The sequence below is a fragment of the Pomacea canaliculata genome, linkage group LG14 (genome assembly GCF_003073045.1).
Source record: "Pomacea canaliculata isolate SZHN2017 linkage group LG14, ASM307304v1, whole genome shotgun sequence".
Classification (NCBI taxonomy): domain Eukaryota; kingdom Metazoa; phylum Mollusca; class Gastropoda; order Architaenioglossa; family Ampullariidae; genus Pomacea; species Pomacea canaliculata.
The window spans coordinates 7,974,446-7,984,900 of NC_037603.1; the positions used below are offsets into that span (position 1 = coordinate 7,974,446).

At 44.8% G+C, this 10,455-nt stretch overlaps 1 long non-coding RNA gene across 1 annotated transcript; it reads right to left on the reverse strand.

The window, feature by feature from the left end:
- Positions 1–6,836: 6,836 nt before the first annotated feature.
- LOC112555362 lies at positions 6,837–9,035 on the reverse strand. Its single transcript, XR_003097455.1, has 2 exons — positions 8,403–9,035; positions 6,837–7,251 (listed from the first exon to the last, which is right to left on the reverse strand). It is a non-coding gene; the product is annotated as an uncharacterized LOC112555362 (long non-coding RNA).
- Positions 9,036–10,455: the final 1,420 nt, after the last annotated feature.

A 10,455-nucleotide genomic window follows, 5' to 3' on the forward strand; every position in this document is an offset into this window, starting at 1 on the left:
AAGGAGTGAAAACGGTTTCTCATCCTTCAACCGCTCCACCCTTCCTGTCCAGTTCTATCCGCTCGAAAAGAAATGTGTAAGTCAGTCCGCCGGGTACATCAAAGGTGGAAGAGCCGACACAAGCGGACCGTGGCGGACTCTCTCACACTCTAGACTGTCCTACTTTGCTTTGTTTCTGCTACCCACGGTCTGACATGAGTACTTCCGCCGGAAGTGGCGACCGTGAAAGCGACTTTGCCAGACTCACAACTTCTCTTTTATTCAAATCCTTCTTCATCCATGTCAACGAGGCTGAACTGTGGCAGCTCGTGTGACCCACAGATAGAACGCTAGAAGCTCAGCCACACACACACGCTTGACTTCCTCTTCCGGTTTGCGCACGGGACTAAGAAAACTGCTCAGTGTTGATTGGATGTTGCCATGGACACGGCTAAATGAAAGGACGCGAGGGAAGGGGACGTACACGTGTTTCACTGAGTCGCTACGCTGCAGCCACACATGAATAAACTCGGCTAAAAAATTGATAAAAAATTTACAATAAAGCCACAACTGGAGGAAATCAAGGGTAGAAATGAACCCAGGCGTGTCCGTTCTCAGCTTTAATGTCTGCAAAGGTGGAACACGTTTGTAAATTTGCACTCAGCTGCTTTGACTGTCAACACCAAGACACCAAATGTTACTAAATATCGACAAACTATTTCTTATATTCATATTTCCAAACCAGTGATTTCTTCCTCTTCCTCCTAGTCTTCTTCCTTCTCAGGTCAGTAGAAAGGTTACACGAAAAAATACAGTATTTACTTGAAAAGGTTCAACTTTCTGGAGGTTCTTGAAAACCTTGTGGCTTGAATGGCGATCATTTCAATGCCGGCGAAACGAGGAGGGAAATTAGAAGCCAGCAACAAAAAGTTTGGTGCTGATTACAGGAGCAGACATCCTATTCTGTCAGATGCACTCCTGCGGCCAGCGTCCCAGGTCCCGACTTGAGACTGTTTATCAGAGTTGTGTCCCTTGAGCAGCTCTCGTTTGTCATGTTGCCGCTTGACACTCTAGCCTCTTCATCGTAAGAAAAATGTGTGGAGTCTGATGGGTCAGGGAAGGTGCGAGGGGGATTAATCAGCAGTTTAAGCAAAAGGTTTGAGGAGGGGAGAATATTAATCTTTCTTGTTCGACTCGTATTCAAGCAAAGAGTTTTCTTACCCCGCGATTGGTTTGTCTCTTGGCGTGTGGAGGAAGCGGAGAGATTGCAGGAAGGACGAGTATCTATCATGGTTGGAGAGTTCAGGCCTGGCACCAGGCGATGTCATGGAGTAAAACCTACTTTATGTTTGGAGGTCTTCCAGTCCGTTAATGAGGGCCGATAGAAATCTTAACCTTCTTATTTTTTTATTTATTTATTTTTTTGCTACCTTTTTCTTTATTTATTTGTTTCGTTTTTGCTTCGTAAATCTTTATTTGTTTATCGTTTCTTATTTATTTGTGTTGATTGAATATTTTCTTCCTTTTTTTGTTGGTGTGCGTTCGTGCGTTCGTGCATTCGCGCGCGTGAGCGTGTGTGTGTGTGTGTGCTAACAATTCCAGTTGCTACTGTAGTCAAGTACGACAAGAATGCTCGCTCTTGTCTCTATTGCCATCAAATTTTGTGGAATGTTGATTAAAGTCACCTGCCTATACAGGTGCCACAGTGCGCTCAGTCTCCACCTGTTCCTCTTTACGCCCAGGTACACTTCAAAAGGCCGGCGGTCCCCGGAGTGCACGAGGACGTGTTTGTCCTCTCGTTGTCACAGCTGATCCTGCAGTTGTCGGCTGCTGTTGACCGGACAAGTTAAACGTTCAAAACGATTCTTTTCTCTCGTCCTCTCTCGCCCCGCTGGTGAGATTGCATGAAAGTGAACTGTTCTGTTCAAAGAATCGACACTAAACGTGGACAAGTTTACATGATAGTGGCTGAATTTTGGACCAGAACAAAAAAAAAATTATCAGGAATAAACAAAGACATGAAAGCAAGGAAAAAGAAATAAGTACTGACAGAAGTATCCATAATTTTACGGGTGTCGACATAAAAGCTTTGACGCCAGGTGTCACTGGCCGCTGACCCACGTCTGCTCGTGTGGATGTGATGTAGAAGTGTGTTGATTACAGTTTGATTACCTGATCGGTGATACTTGTCTGGATTCAATGTATCAAGCTCTCAACACTTAAAGTGTTACTGATTTACTCCCTCAACACAAAGGGAGACGCCAGGGACCACAAGTCTGGACATCCTGTTTGCAGGGACCACCACCAGCAACCAATGGGCAGACGTTTTACTGATGAGATCGCCGCCCGCACTCAGGTGGTCAAGGACGAGGCTGCGCACACCTGGACTGAGGAAACGTACTGATGCCTGGGGTCTTGGTGCCCTGGGGTCCTGGGGTCCTGGAGCCCTTGGGCGATTAAATACAGCATCATTCTTATGGATTAGGGGGAAGAACAAACCCTTATCGTCCAGTTCCGCGCAGCAGATGTCATGAGCACCTCTTGAAACCAACTTCAACCTCAGGGATATTCAGTACAGATGGGGGTCACAACCTGAAACTATTCTTTCTCTCGCTCCTACGATCACCAGCTTTATGATACTTTCCCTCAATTCAACTCTACATCTAGAACCTCCGGCTTAATATCTTTTTTATTAGTTGTTGGCTGTAGATTAACACCTGGCGTACACACGCTCACCTCATCCTCACCACCATCCATTGCACTGAGAGTACAGCAAATGGTGAAACCAATGTATCCACATCTCAATATCCACACCTCAATATCCACATCTCAATATCCACATCTCAATATCCACATCTCAATATCCACATCTCAATATCCACATCTCAATATCCACATCTCAATATCCACATCTCAATATCCACATCTCAATATCCACACCTCAATATCCACACTAACGGTTCAAGCTGATAAATGTAATCATGGCATTTCATTTATTTATTTATACAATGTTTAGGTCTGCCCCCAGCGGGACACATTATCTAAAGTTTGGGATCTGTCAACTGCTGGTTGATGTAGAAGTCGTCGTTGCTCACGTCACAAACTTTGTCATCACCACCCACATCCTTGTCATCGCTGTCCCATCAACACTGATGTCATTGTCGTAACTACACCTCGGTGGTACTCGATCCTCTCATCGTCGTCGTCATTGAAGCTTTCGAACTTCTTGCACCGATGGCTTCACAGGCTTCATTCCTCCTTCGTCTGGGTTCTGAGAGTTCATTCGTCCTGGACGAGGACGAGGACTAACCCTGTCAGTGCCACAAACAGACCGGCACTCGCTCCAGTTCTCTGTGGCCTTGATGCTCTCCTCCTCTAATAGAAGTCAAACACGAGGCGGCCGGTGCCGAGGCCCTGGACAAATCACCGCCCAGCTTGGTAAATACATGCGCCTGACACTGTAACCCCGGGGCGCGACCAGCGAAATAACCTATCCGTCAGCTTTCAAGGACAAGGGGCGAGAGAGACAGAGACAGAATGTCTTTGTAAGAGAGAAAAAGAGAGAAAGATAGGGCAGAGACAATGCGTGAGAGAGAGGAGAGAGAGAAAGATAAAGAACACTGGGAAATAAAAGATAAAAAGAACAAAACGAGAAAAAAGTGGAGAGGGAAAGGGAGAGAGAAGTAAAGGAGAAAGAGAAAAACAGTGGATGATAATGTCCTTCTAGTAAATAATAACATAAATATAATTGTATCTTAATGTTAATTGTATCTGAATTCAGAATAAATAAATCGTGATGCTGTCATGCGCTATGACAGAAGCATGATTTCATAAGTAAATAAAATGAATTCAGAATAAATAAATAATAGAAAAAAGGAAAAAGGCAACAAAGCGGAAGAAAATTACTTATTGTCCTCAGCATAGACAATACTGTGAGTGCTGAAGTTCAGTCTGTAAACAAACTTGTGTCCAACTGTCGGCGTGTGTCCGACTGTAGTCATTGACATGTTTGTTCGTCCTCTGACCGTCTGAAGCCAAGCTTTCACGAGGGAAGCTGGAATCAAAGAACTGATGTGCTTAGGCTGATCTCCTCCGGAAGAGAGAAGAAAGTTAACACTGAGCCCACAAGAAAACAACGGGAAATAGTTATGGTTACATTGAATAACATGTTTAGTCTGTAAATACACATATCCTCACAACATATTCAGAAGTTTATGATCAACTAAACTCAACTTTGGGGTTGGGGGAAGATAGGGGGAGAGGAGAGAGATGGGGGAGGGAAGAGGGAGGGGAGATCGCCGATCAAATATTTGAGTTTAATAGCAGATCCGTCTCTTGTCTCTTGGCCGGAGTTGACTTTTGGTCTTCCCAAATAGTTGCCCTTCTTCTGTGGACGGAGGTTCCATTAAGCTCGGGCATCTCTGTCAATATTTTATCGCTAAAACACATCACCGTTGTAGCCATTATCAGCACCTGGTCACGTGACAGGCGTGCTGAAGGAGAGTAAGAAGAATGCAGTGTGAGAGATAGAGAAGTGGTCAAGGTGGTGGGGAGGAGGAGAGGATATGGCGGAGCTTTGATGGTGACAACGTGCCTGAGTCTATATTATTGTTTACTCTGGGCACAACATGCGGGTGTGTGATCACTTCTCGTTTCTGCACATCACAACACTACTGTTTGTGTTCCCAGGGAGTGGATGCTGTCGGGGACAGAGGACGGGTAGCGGGTGAAGAGAATTATCGCCATCCTGTTGCGTGCGAGTGTTGGAGTGGATGTGACAAGTGTTTTGAGAGGACAATTGCTTTCTTATTCTTTCTTCGCTAAACAGAATAAATACTTTGATTCCTTTAGTATTGACGGTCTTGACGAGAAATAGCGAGTGCATGTGTGACACAGAAAATGACAAATGAGAAGACAATGGTAGAGACAACGAGAAATGAGCGGGTACCATTCCCAGCGACATAAACACTCAGGTGTCACTCAGACACACAGGTACCTCAATCAGCTGATCATTCACAATGTGTGACGTCAGCAGCTTGTGGTTTGAATGACACCAACGTCTCCCTCCAGCATCTGCCACACCACCCCATCAACAGTTATCACGATGGATGAAGACGATGAGTTGTTTCCCCGATGTTTCTGTCAGGACCACCAGACTTACCTGATGTGATAAAGACTTACATCATTCACCTGACCCCGTGAAAGTCTCACTGCGCATGTCTGTTACTTTAAACTATAAATAGCACTGACTATGTCCGACATTGTCTTTGCTGTCGGAGGATGCAGTGATGATGAAGCATGGAGCCGAGCTAAGTCGGGGCGTCGAGAGGTGTTCGTGGAGGTCAAAAAAGTCGGCACGTGCAGCATGCGCCGGTGCGTGAGGTGAGCATGCGCACAGAGGCGGGTATAGGTTTCTCGTGCGTGGTGTTGCCTGGCTCGTGACGAGCGCGCGATCTCTAATCATTTTAAAAGTCTGGCGCGAGGAGACTCAACCATTTGCACGATTAGACCCTCGGTGGAGCGAGGCCACGGACCTGGCTCCCTTGGCGATGAAGAGATGCGGCGCGTGTGTTGGGGGAGATGATGGGCAAGAGAAGAAAAGGAGGAACTGAAGACTAACGCAGAAGACCTCCCATATATTCTCCTATTATGATAATTTATTACAACAGTATTATGACTATAAGCCCTTGACTGTATTTAAGGTCAGCAACATGTCGTGAGCAAGATGGCGCACACACCCACTTCGCTAAATTTTGGGCTGGTTATTTTTTGTGTCCTACGACCTACAAACACGTAAACATTTCTTAATGCAGGCAGCACTACTGCTTCTCCTTCACTCACTCCTGCTGCTGTCTTATCATCTAGAAGGCCGCTCTGCCAGCCTGGCTTGCAAGGCTATGCTGGCCCTCGATTGCAGAGACTGAATCAGATGTGTCGTCGACATCAGCGCATCGCATTCATCAATGCTGAACATCCCCCCACCCACACCTCTTTCCTTTAGTCCTCTCCTCCGTCCTTCCGCCTTCCCAGCAGCCCTCCCTCATTCGTCAAGCCCCCTCTACCCTGGCGCACCACGTCCGGCCGTCTGCTTGCGTGGGATCATCTGTGTACCCCCGCTACTCCACCCGAGGCCCTCCCCGACCGGCCCCCTGGTGCTGGCCCTATAGCAGGGGCCTCAGCTGACCTCAGATCCTAGTTGTCATCACGGAGAAAAAAATTAATTTGCGTGAACTTCACACGACAAATAGAAAAAGATCGCGCAAGTCATTCATGTCATTAAAAATAAAAAACAACAACAACCGATTGACCAAATAAGCTGTTGTCCTGCATGCACAAGAAATAAATTTGTCTGTCTCTGTCCATTAATGTCATATTTGAGTCAGTCTCTGTCCATTATTTGTTGAAACATTTATTTCATATCCCAATATATCGGGTATAGCATTAAAAGCAGCACACACACACACACACACACGCACATGGACGCATCCACACAAAAGAAGAAGAAAACACACTTGCTTAAACAGTTGTTATATTAAATAATGTCCACAGTAGTTTCAATGAAGTAAATGCTAGATATCTATATCTACGTACCTTAGAAAATATTTTTTAGAATGTCAATATTTTATTCCACACTGAACAGGACCAAATCCTCTCTGAAGTAGTCTCTACAAGTACAACATCAGACATGACAGGTATTATCAGGCTAGCACTAGTTAGGAATGAAAAGCCTGAGAAGATTTTAACAATATTTTTCGAGGATAACCCCAAAGAAAAGAAAAAAAGCCATGCAGTAAATTGTTTTCTCGAATCTTCTCGACTGCAAGCGAAGTACATTATAATTATCTGTATTAACTACCAATCAAAGCTGCTGGTGGTGTTCATGTGCTGTTCACTGTGGACAGAATACGTTCTGAACACATTTCTTTATACACGTGTACCTTACACCTGGAGATGCTGGATATTCCAGGTGTCAAAGAAGTCAGCCAGCAGACTGCGAGGAGGACAGCAACCCTGTGGGTAGTGGAATGGTTGAGTCTGTAGTTTTCGCCATCAAACATGCACGATGTATTTTGCTCATTCAAGTTTTCGTCTCACCTGTCCTAACCTGCTTGTCACCTGTCATCAGACATACTAGTGGAGGTATTCAACCTGTCAAGTTTCAACTTCCGGTCCTCAGACTTAAGTCCTTGGTTGTCTTATCTTGCCATTGCCATCGTGTCTTTGTTCCAGCTTTCTGGTGATGTTGTGGTCAGCAGCAGGTGCGTTGTCCATCTTGATCAACATACAAGTTGTATTTGACTGCCTCAGCGGACCTGCTGTTTGTTTTTTTCAGACCTTCTTGTGACATTAGACGTTTTATTCATTCACCAATTGAGGGGTTTGGAAAAATGATACACAATCAGCAGCTCACCCCTACAAGTCAGTGACAGAGATTTTGAATAATGTAAATATGAGAGTTATATAATGTGTGAGGAGACAAGATGTCTCTCCTCTCATTGTCAGGGACTCACAGGACAGGGCTGGCCTCAATTCCTGTCTATAAGACCACACAGCTCTCCTCGCTTATCCCCCTTTGCCTCGCTCAGCCTCCCGCAAGCTAATTTGAGGCGCTGCTAATCAGGCTTACCCCGGTCCTCTCTGTGTCGGCAATTAGCTAGAAATCTGGCCATGTCACAACATCGCGCCTCGCTCTGGCATGGCTGCCGGTGAGACTGAGACTGGACGCGGCAGCCATGACGGAGATGAGGAGATGAGAACATGGAAGGGAGGAGGGTTTAGGGGAGTGGGGGGAGAGGATAGGGACAGAGGAGGAGGAGGAAAGGATGGGAGACTAGACTGAAGGCGGGTGGGGGGAGGAGAAATGGAAAGTGGGGGGGGAAGCGAAAGAACAAAAGAGAGGCTGGAAGCTGAATATCCTCCAAACATTAATAACTACTGATAACTATTGAATAACTGCTAATAGACGACAGCACGCGAGGGGCTGCGAACCCGCGATGGGTGAGTATGCAAACAGCTCCTCTGATTGTCCTCTGCTCTGGTTGAGTGGTGTTGTCTTGCTGGCTGATTGTTGTGCTGTCATCTTGTCTTCCTTGTTGTCAATCTTGTCCTTTTTGCTGTCTTCCTGTTATCATCTAATAGTTTAAAGGATTCGTGGATATCGGATGGGAGATAGTTCCACGTAGAGATAGAGATATCTATAATTTAGAATATTTTTAAAAGCAAAATAAGTCGTAATTACAATAAAATAAGTCGTAATTATAATAAATAAGCAAATAATTTCTTTGCGGAACTCAAGACGAATAGATGACCGCGTGCAGCAGTACAATACATTCAATGTGCCTAACGATCTGAACCGGTTAAAAGTTAATTATCCGCAACTAATCAAAAAATTCTGATTATGTTCTTGATTAGATTTTGCATACCTGTAGTCCACCGCAAAAAACCTGGCAGCAGGTGATTTTTATTCGCGAACAGCAGATGATCCTTTGACAGTTCTGACATCACTTACCTGCCCTGCACGGGGCGAGTATATACACAATGCGTACAGAAGTTGCGCCTCGCTTTGTGCTGCTGACAGGCGGCTAATTGATGTCCCCCATGCCAGTTCACGGGCTGTGGCCGAGCAAAATACCAGGTCTAGTTTACCTGCGGCAAACACCGAGAAAACAACAGGTGCGACTTCAGGTAGTCGTGGCGACTGTCCCACCACAACAGGTAGCCTGCTGTTTACATCCAACTGTCAAAAAGTTGCTGCAACAGATGCTTGCTGATGAATAAAAAAAAAAGTTTCGTCTCTTGGGAGCCGATGACTGTCAGTTTTGTCTTGGAGTGCTACAGTCAGTTCATTGCGAAACTATGGGGACAGTCAAGAGATTGACTTGTAGCTGCTGGAGAGGTCAGATATAGAGACAGTTATGTTTGCTTGTCCACCTCTTGAAGAGGTCAGATATAAGAATAGTTCGTTTTCTTTATTCGGCTTCTTACATTTTCATCTGCGCCTCCATCTTTGCTAAGTATGCTGCCAAGGTAGGTGAACGCTCAGTCTCTGTATTGCTTTTAGGACATCTGCAATTTAAAAAAATTTTATACTGAACTAACTATAAGAGGAACGGATGGGGGAGGGGGAGAGAGAGATTTCAATCACCTTATTGAAAAATTCCACAGTTCGTTTTCAAGAGAATGAAGCATTTTGATCGTGCAGTCAGACCGTTGCGTGCCGACAGCGCGGGTTGCTGTGTCCGCCCCTGGTGTCCAGATCCTGGGAGGACGGCTGAGGTCTTCTCGCTCAGTTTCAAGCCGCAGTTTGCGCCGCGATAATTCCACAATGGACTCGGTAATCAATGCACTGATCTACCTTCTGGCGTGCCTTTCCAGCCTGTACCCAACGCACTTTCAGTGGGGGAACTGGGGGAGAAAAAAGTAGAAGAAAGAAAGGCGCGGTTGAACGGACGCCTGGGTTGTTTGGCCGTGTCTGTGTTATTGGCTGCCTTTTGAAGACAAGCACCATGTGACCTTCCCGCTTCGTCTGTTATCGGTAATCGATGACACTGAGCGGGCTACCTGCACAAAGAAAATAGTCAGTCTCTGTTTTTTCCATTTATTTTATTATTTGTTGTTGTTTTTTTACGGTCTGCGGACAACATGGAGATGTCTTTGCCCCCCTTCCGCCAGGTCACGTGTCTGTAACTGTGACTGTCGAGTGCAAGCACCCGATATGATGAAGCTTCTGCAAAGTGGAGTTATTTTTTAATTGTTAAAGGGCAACGAGGACAGGTTTTTAAAGTGATACAAAATATTACAAATATCTTAAATAGTCAGTTTCAAATTCACATTCGAATTGATTCTTCTGAGTGAGGCGAGATATATATATATAATTTTATATATATTGTATTCATTCATTGGCAACTAGGCTAGCGGATAATAAAGTTATAAAAGAAGACGAGAGTTGAAACCATCAAATTGTTATAAAGTTAATGGATAGTATTTTCTTCTTTTTTTTTTTTTATACATGAAGACGGCCACAAATTCTATAAGCAAATTTCACATTCTTATTTGGTTATTTCTATTATTTGGTATAAAGGAATATTTTTATTACTCGTGGTTGATTATTCAGACATTTCCTTTCACTGACACTAAAGGTAAATTATATTTAATTTCCTGACTGATAAAACAGGTATCAGTAGACTCTAAGAGGTCCATTTTTCCATTTTGGTTGGATGGATGGTGTGAAAGTGCTTTTACATACAGAAAATTACTTTGAAGGGAAAAGGTAGGAGAGGAAGCGGACTACTGTACCTGGAGAAACCCCGACGGCTGGCTGTGTCACACACAGCGAGTGTCCCGAGACGAGATCTGAACCCAAGACGTTTGCTGCACTGGTGACAAACGAGTGTTTTAACCATACACTGTCTAGCACCGAACTTTGCCATTATTTCCCCACTTTCATATTTACAGTTAACTTTTTTTTTATACACC